The sequence below is a fragment of the Narcine bancroftii genome, chromosome 5, assembly GCF_036971445.1.
Source record: "Narcine bancroftii isolate sNarBan1 chromosome 5, sNarBan1.hap1, whole genome shotgun sequence".
In the NCBI taxonomy this organism is placed as follows: domain Eukaryota; kingdom Metazoa; phylum Chordata; class Chondrichthyes; order Torpediniformes; family Narcinidae; genus Narcine; species Narcine bancroftii.
This window is the reverse complement of record NC_091473.1, coordinates 225,222,231-225,246,962: the sequence shown is the minus strand read 5'-3', so window position 1 is coordinate 225,246,962 and position 24,732 is coordinate 225,222,231. Positions and strand designations below refer to the sequence as shown.

General features: G+C 44.0%; 1 protein-coding gene across 9 annotated transcripts in view; it reads left to right on the top strand.

The window, feature by feature from the left end:
• Nucleotides 1–24,732, top strand: part of LOC138764965 (F-actin-monooxygenase mical1-like) — a 155,857-nt gene that overhangs the window by 19,415 nt on the left and 111,710 nt on the right. For 6 of the 9 annotated variants that reach the window (XM_069941481.1, XM_069941482.1, XM_069941483.1 and 3 more), the window contains exon 1: nucleotides 23,927–24,009. The exons of 2 other annotated variants lie outside the window; for them this stretch is intronic. The gene's annotated coding sequence lies outside the window, so the exon portion shown is untranslated. Of the gene's footprint in view, nucleotides 1–23,919; nucleotides 24,010–24,732 lie in introns of those variants that run through there. One more of the 9 variants, XM_069941478.1, reaches the window with a different exon arrangement.

Below are 24,732 nucleotides of genomic sequence, written 5' to 3'. Positions count from 1 at the left end.
GGGGAGGTGGAGAAGCTGCTACCAGCGCCCTGACAACCTACTACAAGTGTGCAGTCGTTGCCTCGCTTCGGCAGTTGGGACCAGTCCAAGCGTTGATAAGTATAGTTGGGAAGGGCTTGCATATTGTAGTGTGAAATCAGCTTTTGAATTAGTAATAAACATTTGTATAAACTGAACTGCTCTCGGTGTGTGTGTCTATTTTCTTTCGGTAGCTCAAACACTGTGACCAATCTAAATGAACAAAATGAGAGGTATAAGTTTACCCAAGACAAGTGGGTACACGGAAATGAAAAAAATAGTGGGTTATGGGTGTGAGGTGGGAAACGATGAGATTGCTGTGGAGTAGGTTTCCACAATTCGGCTCAGCATTGTGGATTGAAGGGCCTGTAATGTTCTATGTGCCTCACTAATATATAAAGTTGTATTAAACCTCCTTGCTCTGTTTTCTTTGCTCCAGGTCATGAAGACAAGTATACCACTTGTTTTCTGAACCACCTTGTCTAAATCTACACAAGGTCCCTCCTCAGTGCTCTCTGGGATCCTATCATTCATTTTTGAATCGTTAGTCCTCAGGATTAAATTTCATCTCCCATTTGTCTATCCATCTCACTGACTGATTAATATCATCCACGACTATTCTCCTCACTATCAACAGGACTACTAACTTGCATGCAATCTGCAAATGTACCAAAGATTTACCCCCCCCCCCCACCTCAACATTCATATCCAAATCATTAATGTATATAACAAAGAGTAAGCACCCTCGCACTGATTCCTATACTGCTTCACTGGTCAATCAGAAAAGCAATCCCTTAGCATCCCTTTGTGCTTCCTATAACCAAGCCAATTTTGGATCCAGTTTGTCACCTTACCCTGGATTCCATGGGTTTGAATGTTCAGATCAGTTCCTCATAAGGGACTGTGTCAAAGGCCCCAATGAGGTGAAATAAGAAAGTCTGTCTATGTTGGGGTCAACTGCAATGCACAAATCTGCCAGAGAAATTCAGCAGGTCTCGCAGCATCTAGTTCTTATGGATTCTGTGTGACCTGATGAGTTTTTCCAGCTCATTCGTGTCAAGGCTTTGATGATTTCCAGGTTGACAACATAAAGTACATTTTCCTCACCAATACATTTTGCCACCTCTTCAAATTGGTCAGACAGGATTTTCCCCCAACAAAGCCATGGTTACTTGCTTTGACTTAACATTCCTTTCCAAGTGTGGATTAATCCTGCCCTTCACAATGCAAAAACCTGTCGTTACCCATCCTGTCCCTTTCTAGCATACTGGTACACTGTTCCGATGTCTTACCACCTGACTAAATGGGATAAGTGTAGTGCAGATCTGGTGGCTCAAAAGTGGATACAGTTTATACTTATGTAATAGTCTTTGTGGACTAATTTTTAGTGTAAAATTTAGGGGGTCAACTATTACTTGTATAGTACTTTTGACGATGCTAAGTACCTGCGTCGTTTAAGGTGCCTGGAGCTTGGATGGGCAAGTAGGCGGTAGGGACCAGGTGTTAAGTCTGTGTTCGAGGCATTGGGAGCTCAGATGGGCGGGAGGCCAGTAAGTCTGCTTTCGGGGCGACAGGAGCGTGAATGGGTGGACGGCCACCCGAAACTGGTTGATGTTCGAGATGTTGGGAACTCAGAAGGGCAGGTAGCTGGGGCCAAAATTAGGGGAGGGGGGGTGGTGGGTCAACTTTTGCAGGGTATTGACTATTATGCACGTATGTACGGTAACTATTAGGTGTCATGAGGCCATCCTTGACCTTGGGTCCTGACATAATCCTCACTTTTAACAGTACTCACATTACAACAATGATTCTTCTTCTTCTTCTTTGGCTTGGCTTCGCGGACGAAGATTTATGGAGGGGGTAAAAAGTCCACGTCAGCTGCAGGCTCGTTTGTGGCTGACAAGTCCGATGCGGGACAGGCAGATACGGTTGCAGGGGAAAATTGGTTGGTTGGGGTTGGGTGTTGGGTTTTTCCTCCTTTGCCTTTTGTCAGTGAGGTGGGCTCTGCGGTCTTCTTCAAAGGAGGTTGCTGCCCGCCAAACTGTGAGGCGCCAAGATGCACAGTTTGAGGCGTTATCAGCCCACTGGCGGTGGTCAATGTGGCAGGCACCAAGAGATTTCTTTAGGCAGTCCTTGTACCTTTTCTTTGGTGCACCTCTGTCACGGTGGTCAGTGGAGAGCTCGCCATATAACACGATCTTGGGAAGGCGATGGTCCTCCATTCTGGAGACGTGACCCATCCAGCGCAGCTGGATCTTCAGCAGCGTGGACTCGATGCTGTCGACCTCTGCCATCTCGAGTACTTCGACGTTAGGGAATGATTACGCTTTAAATAAAAAACACTCTGTGCTGCAAGGCTTTGGGAGGTTCTGAAATAGTAAAGAATTAGGACTTAGTGAGAAACCTCCTGTTGGGTTGATTAATTTCACCCCAGCCTCATGTGTTAATAGTCTTCCCTAAAAATGGCACCAGGGAGTGTCCAGCACTTTTCATTATTGAAATGTTGGCCTCAGCTTCTTTGTTGGTGTGTGACTTGAACTCACAATCTATGTCAGTATACAACACACTGTTATATGACTATGACTTCCACTTGTAAAAGTACAAGCTCAAGGCTAAGTATTATTAAACTTGCACTGCTATGAACTGTTTTACACTCAGTGGCTTGGTGCAGCGATATGAAAAAGCACGTTCAACTGGTAAAATTATGAACTGGAAATTATAAATATGTATTTCAGCTGATGTCCAGGATCAAATATCCAGGAAACTGAGCCAAGGAAAAACAAACAGATGCTGAATGAAAAGGTAGGGGCAGGGGATGAGAGGAGAGGATGAGGAGGGAGGAGGGGAAGAAGCACAGGCCAACAGGTAAGAAAGAGGTCATAGGCGGATCCAGGTGGGAGCGCAGAAGAGGAAGATGCTGAGGTAATAGGGGGAAAGGGCATCTATCGAATAGGAGAGGGAAAGAAAGGGGTTGAGAAGCTAAGGAAAAGACAGAGAGCGATAGCGAACAGAAATCGATGTTAATGACATCTGGTTAGAGAGTGCTTTATACTGTCTGGTAAATGTTAGAAATGTAGTCGAAATGCCGTAACCTGTGACAAAACCCTCCCACTATTGAGTACATCTACAGGGAATACTGCCATTGGAGAGCAGCAGCAATCATCAAAGACCCACACCACCTAGCACACATTCTGTTCTCACTGCTGCCATCAGGAGAGAGGTCTCGGTGCCATTGGACTTGCACCGCCAGGTTCAGGAACAGCTGCTCCCTCTCCACCATCAGACTCCTCAACAACAAACTCAATCAGAGTCTCATTTAAGGACTCTTAGTTGTGCACTTTATTGATTTTTTTTCTCTGTATTCCAGTCAATCTATTTATATCCGTTATCTTTTTACACTTCTTTGTTTACATGTTTACACTGTGCACGCTTTTTTTGTTGCACTACCAATTATTGGTAATTCCGCCGTGCCCGCAGGAGAAAAGAATCTCAGGGTTGTACGTGATATCATGTATGTACTCTGACTAAATCTGAAGCTGATCATGGGTCAGTTGTAATGGCCTTATGGCCATTGACTGCGTAAACCCTTGCGTAGACCTATGAAGTTCAAAGTAGCTTCTATTCTGAAAATCTGAAATAAAAACAGCAAGTGCTGTGAATTGACAGCAGATACCACTGAATCACAGAGAAACCACGTTAACGCAGCAAGTCAATGAAATGTTAATAAAAACAGAAAATGCTAGAAATATTCAGCATGCTTGACGGCATATACCTGTATATGAGGAGAATATTGCGTCCTCTCCCTGCCCTTCTTTCTGCCTCCTCAGCCTTTTAATCCAGGCGCCTGCCCGCTTTTTGCTTCTACCTAGAAGAAGGGCCTCAGGCCTATGGACGCTGCGAGGTCTGCTGAGCTCCTCCAGCCTTTCTGCGCTTTTACCACAATCGCAGCATCTGCAGACTTTTCGGTTTCACTCCTGTCTGTCTATGAGAGTGAGGACATAGACGAAAGAGCACACTTCAAAAAAGCAGAGCAGGAAGATGTGTCCAGCAGGTCCAGCTGGGCTTGTCCTCCACTCCCAATGAAAACAAAAAGGAACAGAAACGTACTTGAAAATGTTAACTTTGTTTCTCTCTCAATGGATGCTACCTAACCTGCGATGCATTTACGGCATTTTGTATTATTATTTCCCATGGCATAGGTTTGTGTCTGGCATCCAGGAGTTCCCTAACTCGCATTACTCTGCATTGGAAGGTGCTTTTGCATACATGAATATTTCTTTGTAACAAGCACAAACTATTCACTCGATTCTTTATTGCTCTATTACATGTGCACACATCAAATCAGCTTCTAGTGTAAAGAAAGTGACTGTTTCATCTCCAGGAATGAAGGCTAATCATCCCACAATGAATCACAACGGGCTTCTGATGTAGGTTTGTTGAGCATTCGGTAGTGTACAACCTGGCTTTTGAACTACAGCAAGCAGTTGAGTAGAAAAAGAAACAAAGGCAAATCACACTTGACCTGGAAGACTGCTTCATGAACACCTTTGGGTGCATTTTATGGATTTTGAGTTGCTGATCATGAAAATCACCTTAAACTTTTCCTATCCTGTACCCTTTGTTTAGACTTAGTGGTCAGCATGTTGGTGTAATGGTTAGTACAATGCTGTTACAGCACCAGTGATCGGGACCAGGGAGTCGGCAGTTCTCCCCGTGTCTGCGTGGGATTTCCCTGTACCAGGGGTTCTAGGTTAATTGGTTGTAATATGGCAAAACCGAAATTATCTTTGTGAAGTTGTCTATCATAATTCAAGATTTTTTTTCACGAAGCAAACCTTTTGGGGGGAAAAAAGATTGTTGTCCAGTGTTATGAGAGAGATTGGGAACCTGAAATAACAACAGAAAATGCTGGATAGTAGTCAGTCCGCATGGATAGTGAGGATGGGAAGAGATCTACCCCTACCTCAGGATGAGGATCAAGATGATTGCAGGATTGTGTTCTGACCTTGAGTTCAGGTTCTGATGTTATAGATGTTCTTCCCATTGAGAGATTATTTCTCTGGTGAGGAGGGGGATAAGGATCGAGAGCTGTCTTTTCCCCGATGCTGTCTTTGTCATGCTGTAGTTGTCTGAAAAACACACTGTCAAATGAACCACTTGCAAAGCATGTTAACTCAGTGGCTGTCTGCCTCAATTAACATTGAAAATGACAACCAACTTTGGGAGGATTTTGATTTTATTATCCTTCTTTCCATCTCAGAGAAAACCAAACATCCTTGAGTTGAATGCAAAACACAAATTTGCGGGAGAAACTCAGCAGGTCATGCTGCATCCATAGGATGTTAAGGTTAACTAGATTTTCATGCCTACGCCCTTCATCAGGCCTGATACATTGGTTATCCTTTACTTCCTATGGCTGCTGTGTGACATGATGAATTTCTCCAGCACATTTGTGCACTTGACCGCAAAATCTGCAGACTTTCTTATTTCACTCATCTTTGGGTTGGAGTTGGCTTTCCTAACCCCTCAATTTTCTCTCTTTAATTTAATCCAATTCCCAGCCCACAACTGCTCCCAATCCCACCTACTCAACCATGTGAAACCACCTTCTCACCCACACCTCCCTCAACTCCATTCAGGCCAATGAGCTTTTGCAAAGTTCAACTAAATTAGAAGTGCAACTGTATTTGAGCGGTTATTGAGGTGGGAAAATTGTGTGGTATCTTGCTTAGTGCACTGGTTCTCAGACAGAAACTTAATTTTGCATGAGGTGAAATTCAATTCTGCCGGGTTGAAGTCGCACCTTCCAGATAACAGCCACCCCTTTTTCTATGTTTTGAATTTACCGGTAGGAGTGGGATAATGTTCACTACTGTATTATTTATTGGTTTTTGCTTATCTTAAAGTGTTGTGAAAGAATAATTAACGTGTACTACCTGGAACAATAAGGAGTTTGAAGTCAGCCTACATTTTAACTGGATATTGTGCATGTTTCACAAACAACATTGAAAGACTGGGAATACCCCAGTTATGATTGGCTTGACGAAGGTATACCAGACTTCTACTTATTGTCCTTGTCATTTCTGTTGGGTAATGTTGTCCATACCATACTATATGGTATTTCCATACCATATAGTGATGCAACCAGTCAGAATGCTCTCCATGGTATAGCTGTAGAGACTTCGGTGACATACTGAATCTCCTCAAACTCCTTACAAAGTTTAGCCATTGGTGAACCTTCTTTGTGATTGCATCAATATGGAGGTTTCAGAACCGATCCTCAGGGAAGCTGACACCCAGAATTTGAACTTCTTGACTCTATCCACTGCTGACCTCTTGATGAGGACTTGTTCGTGTTCTCGTGAATTCCTTTTGGTCCACAATCATCTCCTTAGTTTTGTTAACATTGAGTTCAAGGTTATTGTTGTGACACCACTCAACTAGCTGATCAAAATCCATCCTGTACACTTCCTGATTGCCATCTGTAATTCTGCCGACACCATGGAATCGCTGGCAAATTTGTAGATAGCATTTGAATTGTGCCTAGGTACACAATCACAGATGTAGAGCAGTGGGCTAAGCATCCAACCTTGAGGTGCACCTGTGTTGATCATCAGTGAGGAAGAGACATGGTTTCTGATTCACGCTGATTATAGTGTTCTGATGAGGAAGTCAAAGATCCAGTTGCAGAGACCCAGGGACTGGAACTTGTTGACCAGCACTGAAGGAATAATGGTGTTGAATGCTGAGCTGCAGTCGATGAAGTGGAACTGGGTGTATGAGTTGTTGTTGCCTAGGTGTTCCAGAGGTGAGTGGGAGAGCCAGTGATATTGTGCCTGCTGTTGGAGCGATTGAGCCGATAGGCAAATTGCAGTGGGTCCAGTCCTTTCCTTAGATATGTAGCCATAACCAACCTCTCAAAACATTTCATTATCGTAGATGTGAATGCGACTGGATGATAATCATTGAGGCAGCTCACTCTGCTCTTGGGCACTGGGATAATTGATGCCCCTTTGAAGGAGGTGGGATCCTTTGCAGCACTGAGAGATTGAAAATGCCCATGAGCAATTCCTTTCAAAGTACCCATTGTTGTGTGAACTCCTGGGCTGTGATCACTGTGGATTCTTTTTCTGGAAGGTTAGCAGGTTTTTTTTTTAAATCACAGATCATTGTGTAGACAAGGTGAAGGTTATCAACACAAACAAGATAGACTTACTTGTCGAGAACATCAGATTTGACTTTTCACCTGAGTAGACTGTGATTGATGAGATTCGTTCAGTGAGGGCTGTTCTACCAGATAGTCACAAAATGAACTTTGTTACCTTTGTCAATTCTGAGAAGATTTCCATGCTTTCGTCCATCTCCTGAGAATCTTTTCAATAACTAAACTTAATTTGGGTGATTTTGCCTATACCACTTCATCAAAAGGACAACTCACATCTATTTTTAGAATGTGGTAATGTTGCTTTATATTTCACTGAAGTTTGGCTTGTTTCACAACAAGGCCTGCTTCAGCTGTTCCATGCCCACAAAGACTGGTTTCCGTGCTGCTGTTGAGGAAAGCAAAAGATCTCAGTTGAATTACAAAATTCTCCTTCAGTAGTTTCTTCAGCATCAACCAAAGACTGCCAGACTGAAGCACGTACCTTAGCCTAGGTTTCTCTGGTATGTTTTTTCCCCCCTCCCCCACCCAAAGGAAAGACTTTTCAGAGCAACTTCAGTCACTGACTATTCATTTTTCTCTGGAGATTCGACAGTCTTGAGAAAGGTGTCTACAGTAAACTGTCAGACCGCCGCACTCGGGTCTTCAGTGGTGCCGAACTGGCAGGCCTTTCAAAATATTGCTTGTGTTCAATTAATATTTCAATTCAATTTCAATCTACTTCAACAAAATAGTTTAATAAATGTTCCTATGTGAACCCAGTGAACTTGAACTTGAAGGGAGAGCAGGAAACAGATTGGGGGGGGTATGGGAAAAAGGGCCTCTTGAGTTAAAGGAGCATGGGAACTATGGCCAAGTGTGTTACAAGGAGTGTGGGAACTGAGTCCTGGTTCTTTACATGGAGATGCTGGAGGAACTCAGCCAGTCCTGCGGCATCCGTAGGAGGTTAAGATATATTACTGATGTTTGGGGGCCTTGCCGGTGTAGGCTTGTAGCATGGATTGCTCCACGGAGCTTCCATCAAGGTCTCCTCTGCATCAGAGAGACTGGGCGCAGACTGAGAGATCACTTCATTGAGCACCTCAGCTCTGACCGCTGCAATAGCGGAGATCTCCCAGAAGCCATCCATTTCAATTTGCCACCCCATTCCCTTGCTTAAATGTCTGTCCATGGTCTCAAGCACTGCCAGACTGAGACCACCTGCAAATTGAAGGGACAACACCTCTTATTCCGCCTGGACACCCTCCAACCGGATGGCATTATCGTCAACTTCTCCGGTTTCCATTGGAAACCCTCCCCCACCATCTTTCCCCATGTCTCCTTTCCTCTAGCTTGGTCTCTCTCTCTCTCCCTTCCCTTTTCCCTCTGTCTGCTTTAACCGAGCCAAAGTCAATTCTCACCTCTCCTGTCCTCTTATCATAGCCTTTTGTCTGTTGGTCTGTACTCCTCCCCCTCCCATTCTTCCCCTTTAACATAGACGCCTGTCTCTTCCCCCCCCCCCGCCCCCCCCCACACTTTGAGGAAGGGCTCAGGCCCGAAACATTTGCAGACTTTCGTGTTTCACTTTATAAGGAGTGTAGGAGCTGGGCCACTGGTGTGTAGAGGGAACATGTGAACTGGGACACGTATGTAATAGGAACATGCAAACTGGGGCACTGGTGTGTAAAGTGAGCCCAGAAATTGGGTTACTGTTCTGCTAAATGAGCCAGATGCCAAAAATCATAGTATTTATGAATAGTGTTTTTACTACAATTTTGCTGCTTACTTCCTAGTCCAAGCAAATGTAACCAAAAATGTTTCTCAATGGATGGGCGGTTTTCTTTCAACAGGAAAAGTGCAAGATTCTGCCTAATATTAGACCAAGAAACAAACTATTTGTGCTAAGGGAGCATAGCACTGCACAGGAACAGGCCCCTACGCCCACAATGTCTGTGCTGACCATGATGCCAACTTAAACCAATCCCCTTTGCCTGCACATGGCCAATGACCCTCCATTCCCTGCCTGTTCATGTGCTTGTCTGAATGCCTCTTAAATCTTGCAATCTTATTTGCTTCTCTCATCTCTCTTGTTGGGTGTTCCAGACATGCTATGTGTCTGCATTATCACCTTATCCACTTGTGTTGCCACTTTCAGGGAGTTATGGACTTATACCCCAAGATTCCTCTGCACATCAATGTGCCTAAGGATCCTGTCATTTACTTTATATTTGTCTTTTACACTTGATCTCCGAAGGTGCAACACCTCACCCTTGTCCAGATTAAAAATCCATCTGCTGTTTCTCCGTTCATATCTCCAACTGTTCTGCATCTTGCTGTATCCTCAGTCAACCTTCCTCATTATCCATGATTCCTCAATTTTTCTCATCTGCAAACTTAGTAATCAGCTCACCTACATATATGACAAATAACTGAGGTCCCAGTATTGTTCCCTGCAGAACACCATTGGTCACAGATTTCCAGTTCTAATAACATTTCTCCATCACTCCCCTCTCTCTTCAATGGCCAACCCAATTGTGAATCCAATCTGCCAAGTCACTGAGGATTCCATGTGTATTAACCTGAGAGATCTGCCTACTCTAAGGGGCCTTGCCAACTGCCTTATTAAAGTCCTGTAGACAAAATCTATCCTCGTCAATCCTCAAAGAAACTCTGTTGAGTTTGTAAGATGGCCTGTCCACAGAAAGCCGTGCTGACTGTTCCTAACAAGCCCACTAAGGGAGTACCTTCAGCGGTTCAAGGGCATTTAGGAACAGGAACTAAATGTTGGACACCCAAGAACATCCTCATCCTGAAAAATGAACAAACACATTAAACCAGTGACAATGGATTTGCAGCAGGCATTCTGAAAACCTACTGAGTACTGTCCTGAGAGCAACTTCATTATATTGCTCATGGTTCTTCAGTCACTAGTCACTTTTGGCAGAGGTCGACAGCATCGAGTCCACGCTGCTGAAGATCCAGCTGCGCTGGATGGGTCACGTCTCCAGAATGGAGGACCATCGCCTTCCCAAGATCGTGTTATATGGCGAGCTCTCCACTGGCCACCGTGACAGAGGTGCACCAAAGAAAAGGTACAAGGACTGCCTAAAGAAATCTCTTGGTGCCTGCCACATTGACCACCGCCAGTGGGCTGATATCGCCTCAAACCGTGCATCTTGGCGCCTCACAGTTTGGCGGGCAGCAACCTCCTTTGAAGAAGACCGCAGAGCCCACCTCACTGACAAAAGGCAAAGGAGGAAAAACCCAACACCCAACCCCAACCCACCAATTTTCCCCTGCAGCCGCTGCAACCGTGTCTGCCTGTCCCGCATCGGACTTGTCAGCCACAAACGAGCCTGCAGCTGACGTGGACATTTACCCCCTCCATAAATCTTCGTCCGCGAAGCCAAGCCAAAGAAAGAGAAGTCACTTTTGCACCAAACTATGCTTGTTTTAGTGAGTAAAAGCAGTAAAACTGTGGTAATACACTATTCATAAAATGACATGCACCTCTGTACTCATTTGGAGTGTGCACTACTACGGCAGGAACCTGGAGTGAATTCCTGACCTTTCCATTACAGTCCTCTGAGAGCAAACTCCGGCCTTCTGCTCTGTTGGGAGCCTAAGTGCCAGAAAACTGGTGCGAAACACTGCTCTCCCTGTTGCAGTGTGCTACCAATACCAGGAGCCTACCTTCTAGTTTCTTCTGAAATGTCTTCCAAAATGTTTGCCTTCCACAACCTTGGCTTCCCTCCACCACTGTCAACTCAGCCCTCACTCCCACCTCCTCCATTCCCTGCACATTCTACCCTGGCCCCCTCTGCCGTCAGGCACAAAAAACATAGAATCCCCCTCATCCTCACCTACAACTCTACAAGCCTCTGCATCCAACACATTATCTGCCGGAAATTCCAGCACTTACCACAGGATCCCACCACCAGACACATTTTTCCTTCTCCTCCCCTCTTCCACTTTGACTGCTCCCACTATGATTCTCTCGTGCACTTATCCCTCCCCTTCTATCTCTCCACCCCTCCCTCCTATCTCCTCACCCCCTACCCCGGGCACCTTCCCCTGTGGCTGCAGGAGGTGCAACACTTGTGCCCACACTTCCTCCCTCACCATGATCCGGGACCCCAAACAGGCCTTTCAAGTGAAGCAAAACTTGTATTTCCACAGGACTGCATCTGGTGCTCCCTTTATGGCCTTCTCTTCAACGGAGAGACTGGATGCAGATTGGCAGATCGCTTCGCTAAGCACCTGCTCTCTATCTGCAACAACAGCGACCTCCCAGTAGCTAACCATTTCAATTTTGAGTCACACTCTCAGACTCACATGTCTGTCCATGGCCTTGTGTGTAATCCCATCCTAACCACCCACAAATTGGAGGACCAACACCTTATTTTCCATCTGGGCATGCTCCAGCCAGATGACATTAACATTGACCTTTACTTTCTTCTAAACCTGCTCATCTTGTCTTCCCCCTCCCCCTTTCCTGTCTTTCCAGTTCTTCCTTCCCTTCCCCCTTTCCCACCAACCATCCATTCTTTCCCTCAGTGCTGTTGTCCCCTCCCTCCTTTCTCCACCTATCATCTCCTGCCTTTGCCACCCCACCCCCTTCCTTTTAGTTTGGATGCTGCCAGCATTCTCTCATACCTTGATGAAGGGCTCAAGCCCGAAACGCCGGTTATGTATTTTTACCTTTGCTGAGTTTCTCCAGTATTTTGTGTTCCCATTGCTCAGTGCATAGAGAGGCCGTCTGTTAGAGTTGGTGTGGTCAGGGCTGGGGGAAAGTGGTGAGGGCCACAGGCCCAGGATGTGGGGCTGAGGTCTGCAACCTGGATGGTCCGTGAGTGTGGGCCAGTACTGGGGACTGTCCCCTTGCCTTTGTGTTGACAGCCTGCTCAGATCCTGTCATCACTCTCATACCTCTTCTTAGACATAATGAAACCTGCTATTCTCCTTCTCCTTTCTCTGGTTGTACATCTTATTCTCATGGTCATAATTCTCATATTTTCTTTTGACATAGAAGGCGGCTATTCAGTCCACTAATTGATTCATCTATCAGAACAAAGGAATCAATTTCATTCCCTCACTTATTTCCCTCCATCACATTTTCTCACATGCACCCATTAACTGCCCAGCTGATTATCCACCTAAACTCTGGATGATTTAATTGTTTAATTGAAGAAAGGGTGGCCCGTTTAGCGCAGCCATTAGTATAACATTGTTCCAGCACCAGTGGTCGGGATTAAAATTAGGCGCCGTCTGTAAGATCTCTCCTTTTATTTTTGCATAGGTTTCCTTGGGGTGCTCCAGTTGCCTCCCTCCATTCAAAACATGCTGGGGTTATAGGTTAATTGGGCCTAATTTGGTAGCATAAGCTCGTGAGCCAAAAGGGCCCTGTTACTATGCTTTATGTCTAAATTAATTTTTTTTAAAAAAAATGACCTACCCAATCAGCACATCTTCAAGATGTGGAAGGAAACAAGAGCACCCAGCAGTCACAGGAAGGAGTCCATTCAGACACACTGGAAATTAGATCCAAACACAGGATTATTGGAGTTCTGAGACAACTCCACCACAAGCAGCACAACTGTTCTCTGTAATCCACCACATTCTCACTTGGTGCGGTCTAACTCTGTTTAATGAGTGATACTGATGACGTGGCAGGATGATTTTGAACCTGCTTATTATTATTAATAATATTATTATTATTAATAATAATATTATTATTAATAAGCAAAGAGACCTACTTAAAGAACTTAAAGAACATCTTTAAACTGAGAGCATGAATGATAATACTAGTTTCCATGTGGCATTCAGTGAAACCCGAAAGATGCTGTGATTCAGTAAAAACACAGAAATGCTGGAGGATCTCAGCAGGTCTCACAGTGTCCATAAAAGGTAAAGATATAGAACCGATGTTTTGGGCCTGAAACCCTCTTCTTTTCTTTCTTTCTTTAATATTTTTATTGAAATTGCAGTTCCACATTGAAAAATACAGCGTACATAAGAATATATATTAAAAGTTTTTTAAAAAAAATTACACTTAGATCATATCAGTTCATCCAAGGTAACTCACATTCTCAATTAAACAAATTATTTTATTATTTAAAAAAAGATCTAAACCCACTACCAAAAATAAAGTTGTTTGGCAAGGAAAGAAAAAAAAATCCTAATCAAAATATTAAGTTAACTTATTAGTCAGCACTTCTGCATTAATACAAATCAGAGATTCTGAAAATAATTCATAAAAAGTCCCCGCTGTGTTTGAAAATTTAAATTCAAATTGGAAATTGAGCATCTAATCGTCTCTAAATTTAAACTCTCTTTGCTGATTAAAGACACATACAAACAATAAGCAGGTTCAAAATCATCCTGCCACGTCATCAGTATCACTCATTAAACAGAGTTAGACCGCACCAAGTGAGAATGTGGTGGATTACAGAGAACAGTTGTGCTGCTTGTGGTGGAGTTGTCTCAGAACTCCAATAATCCTGTGTTTGGATCTAATTTCCAGTGTGTCTGAATGGACTCCTTCCTGTGACTGCTGGGTGCTCTTGTTTCCTTCCACATCTTGAAGATGTGCTGATTGGGTAGGTCATTTAAAAAAAAAATTAGACATAAAGCATGGTAACAGGGCCCTTTTGGCTCACGAGCTTATGCCACCAAATTAGGCCCAATTAACCTATAACCCCAGCACGTTTTGAATTGAGGGAGGAAACTGGAGCACCCCAAGAAAACCTATGCAAAAATAAAAGGGGAGATCTTACAGACGGCACCTAATTTTAATCCCGACCTCTGGTACTGGAACAATGTTATACTAATGGCTGCGCTAAACGTGTCATCCTTTCTTCAATTAAACACAATTGGCTATTATAAATCATGATACTAATGAGCCTGAGCGGGCAGAGCGATGTCCTTCCATCCGAGCAACACTGCCTGCCTAGCCAAGAGGGAAGGAAAGCCCTTCCTCAAGGTGTGGGTTAAAAACAGGCAGGCGTCTGAATTAAAAGAAAGGAGGAGGAGTACAGACCAACAGATAAAAGGTGTTAATTGGATATAGATAGGAGTCCAGGAGATAGGAAAGGTGAGAATAAATTGGGGGGAGGGCTGGCTCAAAATTCAGAGCTGGGGTGTAAAGGAGACGGAGGGAAAAGGGAGGTGAGAGTGCCAGAGCTAGAGGAAAGGAGAGATTGGAGGAGGAGTGGGGTGCTAATGGAAACCAGAAGAGTTGATGTAAGTGCCATCCAGTTGGGGAATGCCCAGACGGAAAATGAGGTGTTTGTCTTCCAATTTGTGGGTGGTCTCAGTTTGTCAGTACGATTCTCACCTTCTCCTGGCCTCCTCTCCATATCCAATTAACACTTTTGTCTGTTGTGTTGTACACCTTCCCCTGCCCTTTATTTTAATTCAGACCCTTGCCTGCTTTTTCACTCATACCTTGAACAAGGGCTAAGAACTGAAATATCTGTTACTGCCTATGGACACTGTGAGACTTGCTGATTTCCTCTGGCATTTCCATGTATGCAGCCTTCTCCCATTTTGCATTACCATCTCAGGAATACTCATTGTTTGCTATTAATCTGGAGTTTTTTTTTCCAAAAATAAATCTTATTCACAATAAATTATTTATGAGAGAAAACCACCCAAACTTTTCCCATTCTTGGTGTTATATCCATTCATTGCAATCACTGTGACATCTTGTCATTATTCCCTCCTCTGTTGTTTGAGGGACTTCCCCTTCAGTCTTAGCCCCTCAATACCCCAGTAGCAGCAGAAGGACTCCATACCAGCCATTCTCAATGGGCAGTGGGGGGGTCGGGGGGGTGGGGGGAGGTTCACAGCACATTTAAGAGGGGCCGTACACTGAATTCATAAAATATTTTTTATGTTTTTTATGTAGTTGGTAGAATTTCGGAAGAAACCAACTAAACTGAACTGAGTCACAGGGATGGGGGCCCATAAACTTTGAGCAGAGGTCTAAGTGGGTCATAGCCAAAACAAAGGTTCAGAATGACACCTCTAGTCTGTGCTCATTCCCCACAAAGTCCTCACGTTGCTTGCTATGAATCTAGATCAGATTTATTGTCAGAGTACATACATGACATCACATACAATCCTGAGATTCTTTCTTCCTGTGGGCACGGCACTAACTGGTAGTGAAAAAATAAACTGTACACAGTGTAAATATGTAAACAAATAAAAGAAGTGTAAACAGATAACTATGTAAACAAACTGACAGCAATACAGAGAGAAAAATAAAATCAATAAAGTGCACAAGTAAGAGTCCTTAAATGAGTTTGTCGTTGAGGAATCTGATGGTGGAGGGGGAGCAGCTGTTCGTGAACCTGGTGGTACGAGTCTTGAGGCACCTACACAGTGCAGCTGCAGAACACTGTCAATGTTGCTTAAAAGCAAGATGATCGTTCCTGTGTACCTTACACTGATGTTGACCTAAAATTAACTCATTGATTTTGATAATGTGCCCAACACCAGCCTCAGACCTTTGGCACAACACATTAAAAGAAGTTCTTGATTTCATGGGAGAACCCAAACTTTAGATAATACCATGAAGATGGAAGCTGCAGTAGTGATTACATCTGCTTCTCTGCAGACTGGTCCTGCATCCAGCAAACAAGAGAGTGAAGTGGAAAAGTGTGATTGGAAGTAAGAATTAGATTTGTCAGTGGCGAGCGAGGGCAGGTCATGGAAGATTCAGGTGCACATACAAGCCTGTGTAGACAAGCATTTCTTGGGGTATCTTTCAAGATCACTGGCATTCATATAATTGGCCAATTAATTATTTTCAGTGCTTACTCATTCATGTAATGTCACATATTAAGCAACAAACAACAAGAGCTCACAAAAAGTAATGAAATACACTTACAAATAATCTGCTCCAGATATTGGCTGAAATACAAAATGTTGGCTGAGACAATAGGATGAGCTCTCCTGCACGTCTGTGATTGGCACCGTGGGATCTTTGACGTACATGTGGGAGATCTGCATGTAGCACAGTTGGGTACATTAGAATAATGAGTTGCTGCTCTTCCGATTGAGTGCTGTGTTTAGTGGAGTATCAGAGCTGGCTATTTCTGGTTAAAGAGGGGAGGACAGCATGGTGGTTAGTTTAGATTGATCTCTCATGGTGGCAAGTTTAGAGGAAGAGATTTGTTGGTTTAGGACATTACCGCTGCTTCTCTATTCACTAATGTTGCGAGGACATGCACCCTCTTTCCCCCCCCCCCTTCCCCTTCCTCTCTACTCCTCCCAAAAGTTTCTTTGTATCCTCATTAGCTAAGCTCATTGCTTCTGCCCCTACAATTTTTTAATCAAGCCCTTTCGGCCCACAAGCCCATGTCACCCAATTACACTCAATTGACCTACACCATTGCTCTGTTTTGAACGGTCAATGGAAACCCTTGCAGAAATGGGGAGAACATGCAAACTCCAGTCACTGGCACTGTAACAGCATTGAGCTAACTGCTATGCCTTAACCATGCCGGCCTTTTAAAAATTATAATGTAAAATAAGGGTCCGGCAATGTGACAGCATGATATTCAAAATCACATTAAATCAGTGGTTTTCAGCTTTTTCTTTCCACCCACATACAACCTTAAGTAATCCTTATATTATAGGTGCTCTGTGATTAGGAAGGGATTACTTAAGGTTGTATGTGGGTGGAAAGAAAAAGTTTGAAAACCACTCTTTTAATTGTACCTAATTGACTCGTTATGTACACTGTTTCATAACTCCAAAGGAAATGGGCCAAATGACAATTTTTCTCAAGCCAAATATTTCAGTAACAATTGGGTCTGGAGCAGTGGTTCTCAACCTTCAGAATATGGAGGCCTACTCAACCAACAATGAGGCTGCTTGTGGTTGCCCCACCCACTGCAATCTTGGGACCCCCCCCCCCCGCCCCCTCACCCCATTAAAAATCTGACCATGGTGGCAGTACCCTGGGAACACTTTTCATCACTAGCACCAGGTTCAGTCAGCAACCCAACCATGACCGCTGTTCTCTGGGAGCACCCAAAGTGCTATTTCTGCTACTTCAGTGATTCTCAACCTTCCCCTCCCATTCACATATCACCTTAAGCAATCCCTTACTAATCACAGAGCATTTATTGGCATAGGGATTACTTAAAGTGGAATGTGAGGTTTTTTTTAAAAAGGTTGCCTTCCCCTGCTCTAGTCCTAATGTTCTAGAGTTCTAACATTCCTTATCATGAATGATAAGAATCATGCAAAAAATGATGCCTATGAGGACTGTGTCATGGGAGGCAAAAGGGTTCAACATCTATCCTCCCTGGTTTTTCCCTGCACTTTTTGAAGAAGACTTCATTTTCATGTCTATCTGTTTGTAATGCTGTCTCAGTGGAAGTCAAAATCATCTTCTGCTTTAACCTCTCCATGAGATTAAACCAAACGTTATTTAGACCAGACTCCTTCAGCTCACACGAGCAGGTACGCACTGCCATTGCAGGCTCACCCAAAGTCCAAGCATTCATAGCTGACACAATTTCTTACAGCGACCTTCCTGACAGTCCCTGGCATAGGTCTGGTGAGGCTTTGCAGCTGTGTTGAACAAAGAAACTCTACTGTGGGTGTTGTGATGAACCAGCTTCTCAAAGACCCTCCTGGCAAACTTAAGAGCACACCAGTATGTTGTCAGACCTGCCTCTCTGAGTCCAGGCTACTTCTTCTTCTTCTTTGGCTTGGCTTCACGGACAAAGATTTATGAAGGGGTATGCCCACGTCTGCTGCAGGCTCGTTGGTGACTGACAAGTCCGATGCGGGACAGGCAGGCATGGTTGCAGCGGTTGCAAGGGAAAATTGGTTGGTTGGGGTTGGGTGTTGGGTTTTTCCTCCTTTGTCTTTTATCAGTGAGGTGGGCTCTGCGGTCTTCTTCAAAGGAGGTTGCTGCCCGCCGAACTGAGAGGCGCCAAGATGCACGGTTTGAGGCGATATCAGCCCACTGGCAGTGGTCAATGTGGCAGGCACCTTTAAGCAGTCCTTGTACCTCTTCTTTGGTGCACCTCTGTCTCGGTGGCCAGTGGAGAGCTTGCCATATAACACGATCTTGGGAAGGTGATGGTCCTCCATTCTGGAGATGTGACCCACCCAGCGCAGTTGAGTTACAGTGCAGCTGGTATGAGCATGGTTGGTACAAGTAATTTTTGTGTTGCTCTGTAGATAAGGGGAAGAGAATTAAAGGTGAAATGACTTGAGATCTTGGGGTCCAGATTGCTCAAGATTGCCATTGGTTTAGATGGGATGGTTAAGAAGGCATATAGTGTGGTGGCCTTTTTCAATCAGGGGATTGAGTTCAACAATTGTGAGGCAATGTTGCAGCTCTATAAAGCTCCAGTTAGACCACATTTGGAGTGATGCGTTAAGTTCTGGTCACCTCATTACAGGAAGGATGCAGATACTTTGGAGAGGGTGCAAAGGAGATTTACCGGGATGTTGTCTGGATTCAAGAACATGTCCTATGAAGCTAGGTTGGCAGAGTAAGGAATTTTCTCTTTGGAATGACGAAGGATGAGAATAAACTTGATAGATTATGAGAGGCTTAGATAGGGTGGAAAGGCAGCACCTTTTTCCTGGGTGACAATAACAAATACCAGAGAAGATCGGATTAAGGTAGGTGGAGGAAAGTTTAGGGGAGATAGCAGAGGTAAGTTTTTTTAAATTTAGAGTGTGGTGGGTTCCTGGAATGCATTGCCAGGGATTGTGGTGGAGGCTGGTAAACTAGGGACTTTTAGAAGACCCTTAAATAGATATATGAATGTATGGGTGTGAGGTAGGGAAATTGAGATTGTTGTGGAGTAGGTTCAATAGGTCAGTCAGCACAATATCATGGGCTGAAGGACCTGTACTGTGATGTAATGTTATATATTCCATGTTCTCTCTGCTCCCTGCTGATATGGTGGGGGAAAATCCCATTGCAGCCAGCAAAAGGGAAATGGGTTAAAATATGGTAGAGAAATATTAGTGAGGGTACAAAGAAAGGGCCAGAGGGTGGAACTAATGATGCTATGACAGGGAGCTGGCATGTATGTGATAGGCTGAATGGCCACTTCCTATGCTGTAACCTTTCATGTTATTGTCAGCACCTGGTCAAGTTCATTATATGCATGATCTCTGTTAAACGTGGTACATATTACTGTATATTTCAGCTTATAAGCTGACCCCCCCCCCCCCCCACTTCAGCCAAACTGCCACAAATTCCTGAGGAAGTAGAGACACTGACGAGCTTTCTTCACAATGCCATTGGTGTGTTGGGCCCAGGAAAGATCCTCCAAGATAGTGACTCCAAGAACTTAAATTAGCTCACCCTCTCCACCTCTGATCTCCCAATGATCACTGGATTGTACACCTCTGGTTTTCCTCTCCTGGTCAACAATTAGCTCTTTGGTGACATTGAGTGCAAAGTTGTTGTTGGTGCACCATTCATCGAAGGTTTCAATCTCTATCCTGTACACTGGCTCATCCCCTTTCTTTATACGACCCACTGCCGTGGCATCATCAGTAAATTTGTAGACGGTGTTATTGCCGTTCCAAACCATACAGTCGTAGGTGTAAAGTGAGTAGAGCAGGGGGCTGCGGTACCGATGGAGATTGTGGAAGAGAAGTTCTTACAGGCAGAAAGTTTCACATTTTTACAACGGGCTGAATGGTGAAAGTTGCAAGTTGAAGATTTATCTCATTTCAAGTGAAACTGAGAGGGTACGAACGCAAACTTTAGCTGTCAGTGGTGGGCAGGGCTGCAGAAGAAGACGATGAAATGGAATGAAATGCAGAGCAGTGCAGTCCATGGAACCATAGAACATGACAGCACAGAAACAGGCACTTTGACCAATCTAGTCCATGTTGAACGATTCTGAGCAGTCCCATTGACCTGGACCATAGGTCTTTGCACCTTTCCAAAATTAAGCCCACATTCACCACTTCAGCTGGCAGCACGTTCCACACCTCCACCACTCTCTGTATGAAGTTCAAGTTTGCTGCTCAAGTACAACCTGATGAAAGAGCGTTCTCCGGTCCTCAGTGCAAACACACAACCAGATATAACACACATATAGAGAAGCAATACATATGCAAGGCAAATATACATATATAAAAATAAATAAATAACATTTTTATCACATGATGATACTGAGCCAATCTCTCTGGTTGACTGCAGATGGTGCTCAACAAATGTGAGGAGCCCAGGGTTTGTCTTGGTCATCAGTTTTACAAGCAAAGTTTAGCTCTTCATAAGTGACATCACGCAGCGTCTTTGAGCTTTAAACGTGTATCGCAGCTGTTGCCACATTGACGAGACTTTTTCGCTGTAATGAGTCTTTATACTATTGCCTGAACAACGTGCATGAACCTCTGTTCAATATATATATCAATGTACTACACAGCATCTGCAAACTGTATGCGAGTTGCTTTGTGTACATGAACAGAAGGTGAAGTGCTGCCCAATGAGTTTGGAGGCATTTGCTCAAACCTGAGCAGATAAAGTGTTTCTAGGCCGCTCAGAATTCATTTTGCTACTGCCATCTGCAACGAAGATGAGTGTACCAATACCTGTAACAGCCATACATGCACAGGCCAAAATACCCCCACCACCATGTTCCACAGATGAAGTGGAATGCTCAGGAACTTGGGCAATTTGTGTACACCTCCACACTTTGCTCTTGTCATCACTCTGGATACAGGTTAATCTTGGTCTCATCTGTCCACAAGACTTTTACCAGAATTCTGCATGCTCTTTTAACTACTTCTTGGCAGTCTGGTATGGAAGCACTAATACCCTGAGCATAAAGCCCTCCAAAAGGTAGTGGATACGGCCCAGGACATCACAGGAAAATACCCTCCCCACTATTGAGTACATCAAAGTAGGGGTCTCCAAAGTGGTTGATATTGATAACTTGTTTCTGGAGTCTTTGGCCGACCAGAAGTCGATGGAGACTAGCACCAGTGGCCTGGTTGATGTTCTACTCTCCAGGGCGGCTCTTCCCTCAGGCTCAGCTGTCTTGCTGATGATGCATTGCTGACATTGGCGAACATAGTCTCTCACATCTCGTTCAAGGTTTGGTCAGAAAAACCTCTGTCTCACCAAGCTAAGACTCCTGAATCGAGCTTGATGTCTGGCTTCGTTGTTAACTCTGTGCAGAACCTAGACCTTAAGTGAGTCAGAGACAACATATTGAAAATGCTTTGCCTTGGTTTTCTGGTCCCTCAAAATCCTGCACAGCACATCATTTCTCACAGTATGTCTATCAAGTACCTTGTGACAGGGACGGGCTCTTTAAATCTTTCTCTCCTAGAAGGTCTCTGATACCTCTCAACATAGAACATAACACTATCTTCTAACTGCTTATCTCAGAGGTCCTTTTCGGTATAGGTAGGTAAGGTGTCCAGCCCAGGTGGAATCAATTGAGGTAGAAACTAATACCTCAATAGCACTAGCCCTCAGACCAATACCGCAGACACATCCTCTATTGCAACAGATTGAGCATGCATGTGCAGTGAATTGCATGTAGATTGGAAATATGTACACTTTAATTACATGTGAATTGTTTGATTAGAATTTTAAACTGTGGAGTACAAGGGCAAATAAAGGGGGAAAAGTGGCTTTGTTTCAAACTGTACGCAATTGGGCAAGGATTTGGGTTCTACAATAATTATTTGGGTTTGGGACCTGGATGGTTTAAAACATTTTTTTATTCATTTTAGCAATACCTTCATTTTATGGACCCTTCTGGCCCATAAAAACCTGCCCAATTAACCTACTCATTCCATTAGTTTTGGAAGGTGGGAGAAAACTGGAGACCAGGAGAAAACATTTGCAGTTCACAGGGAGAACATAGAAACTCCAGTGGCGGATTCAAACCTGAGTCGGTGGTGCTGTGTAACACAGTTGCTCTAACTGCACATAATGATGAATGGAGTAAGACAGGTTCAGGGTATGAAGGAATTATTTCTGAAACTAGTGGGAGCACCCAGCCAATCACTATCACTGTTGCATGTTAGAGAAACATAGGAAATGTGCTTGCTGGAATCTTAAGTAAACAATAAGAAGCTAGAGTGACTCCGCTGGTCAGGCAGCATCCAAGGAGAGCAGTATTCAGTCAACATTTTGCATTGGGACCCCCTTTATGTACTTGCTATCTCCATTTTAGTCTCAACAAAGGGTCCTGACCCAATAAGTGGACTGACTTTCTCTCCATAGATGTTCTTTGGCCCTTTGCATCTCTCCAACTTCTCATTGTTTAGCCTGTATGTTTCCTTTTCCTCCACGAAGTCCCACAACCTATTGCTCAAATACCTGCCCCACCACTTCAGATTTAACCCTTGTTATCAAGCCTTTCTCGTGTTGTCACATTGCACTCGCAAGATGCCTGCTTACACTGGGAGACCAACAATTTTGGGGCAGGTTGATGTGTATTCTTCATCGAGTTGATCTACTTCCAGCTGCGGTTGATGTTTGTCTCAGTACGTGCTCCAGAAATAACCACTGGAACACAGAGTTCTGTGTGCTACATCTCCACCAGAACCACTTTCCCATCTTCTTGACAAATATATAGGCCACAAGGAGGTGGAGTGTCATCTCATCCACATCCAGCCATCTCAAGAGCAGTGTGCAGCGGGGGTGAAACTTTGGCTATGCAGGAAGAATCTGACGGGAAGAACCCCTCTCATTTGTGCTTGCTCGTGAATTCTGGTGACCGGGCCAAATTTAATAGTCTTCTCATTAGAACCATCCAACAGAATTCACTACATCTTTCTTCCAAAGGGCCACTAGGACAAACTGTGCTGGCCAGAGGCATATGGAATTGTGCTTGGAAGTGTTTATCCAGGGGAATATTTCTACAAAGGGCTGGTGGTGCAGCAAGGTCCAACTGAATCGGACTATCTGACAACGAAGTCTGGCTCACTAGGGATGGGCAGAACCTTGGCACCTGGAGACATTTGGTGTTGGCATACTGCACATACAATGACATGCAGCCACATATGAAGGTGGCCATCAGGTTGAGGACTACGATGGTACATTTTTATCCCCCTTCCCCTGGAGACATGTTTGTCATAACCCAGTAGACGTGTTCCATTTTTGAATCTTCAGAGAACAGAAAATGGGCTGGGTAACTTCCGTGATGCAGGAGCAGGTCATGAACCAGATCTGCACCACGTACAGCAGCATCAAGAGGACCTTGCACTCGTTAACTAGATTCGGGTTCGTCACTCTGAGTACGTCCTCCTCCAACCTTCTCATACTTTTGTGTCACTTTGGCTTTTCTGAATTTGCCTCTCAGCTTGACTGGGAAAGCAGAGCACATCTCAACCTAGTGCTGCAATGACGCGCAGAGTAGCGTACCTACAAGCGACAGTGGGATGGAATATATCTCACCTGATATGTGAAATTGAGCATCTTTCTGAAAGGCCAGTAGTCAGCAAAAGTCTCCACTGCCATCAGCTTCATTGCTCAGTTAAGCCACTGATTATTTGCATGCTAGTTATTAATTGTCGTGAATCTGTACTTCACCACAATTATCAACTTGTATGTATAATTAAAGCATCAGTGCATTTACAGAAAGCTTCCCCACTGAAGTGCTTTATAAGGCAGGAGATGCCAGAAATGTAGCTCATAACGCATTAGCATCCTGTTTTGTCAAACAATCTGTCCTTTTAGAGAAATACTGTTCCCTTATTCACTTCCTCGTTGTGACACCCTAAGTCAGATCCCGCCCATGCTGGTCGTTACAGCAAACAATAAGTTACAGACGGAAGCTTCTGCATTGACAGATTCATAGAGCAGAGAGACAGAGATCTATGGGGAGAAGACGGTAAGAATGATGCAGTATGTTTCTCTGTGGCCATAGTGTTAACAGGCATGGTTTTAACTTTAGGCTACTGACTGGATGGGCTGTCTCTGAAAATGTGTTAGTTTTCTTTAATATACGGAGTACTTTCTTCCTCTTGAACTGCTTGGTTATGCTGGAATATTATAATTCCAGTAGCATTAAAAATACCATTTAGCTCATATAATAACCCACTATTTAGACAGCACGTGTCTGGAATAAAGGTGGAAATGTAGAATTTTCAAATTGATCCTTTTGAACAATGATCCAGTTATATTGCGCCTTTTAACAGACTCCAGGTAATAAAATGTTCTACACATACTTGAAGCACTTTTGAAGAATTGTTGCTGATGTTATTAGAGCAGCCAGTTTGTGCGTAGCATCTTACAATGCTTAGCATTCATTTTGACCACATTATCTCTTTTTGGTAGCTTTAATTAGCTAAGGCGACTGGAAAAACTTGTGCTTTTCTTGAAATAATACCAAGGGATTTTTAAACAATTTCTGCTTTACAAGGCAGATGTGGCTTTGGTCTAATGACATTATGTCCAACAGTGCAGCATTCCCTGAGTACTGCAACATAGGGAAAGCTTTTCTGTGCATACCTCTGGTGTTGGGTTGGAATCCACAGCTTTCTGTCTTGGAACTAGGCAGCATAAAAACAATGGCTGGACAATTCCCCTGCCTGCTCTTTCTGCAGAACCCTCG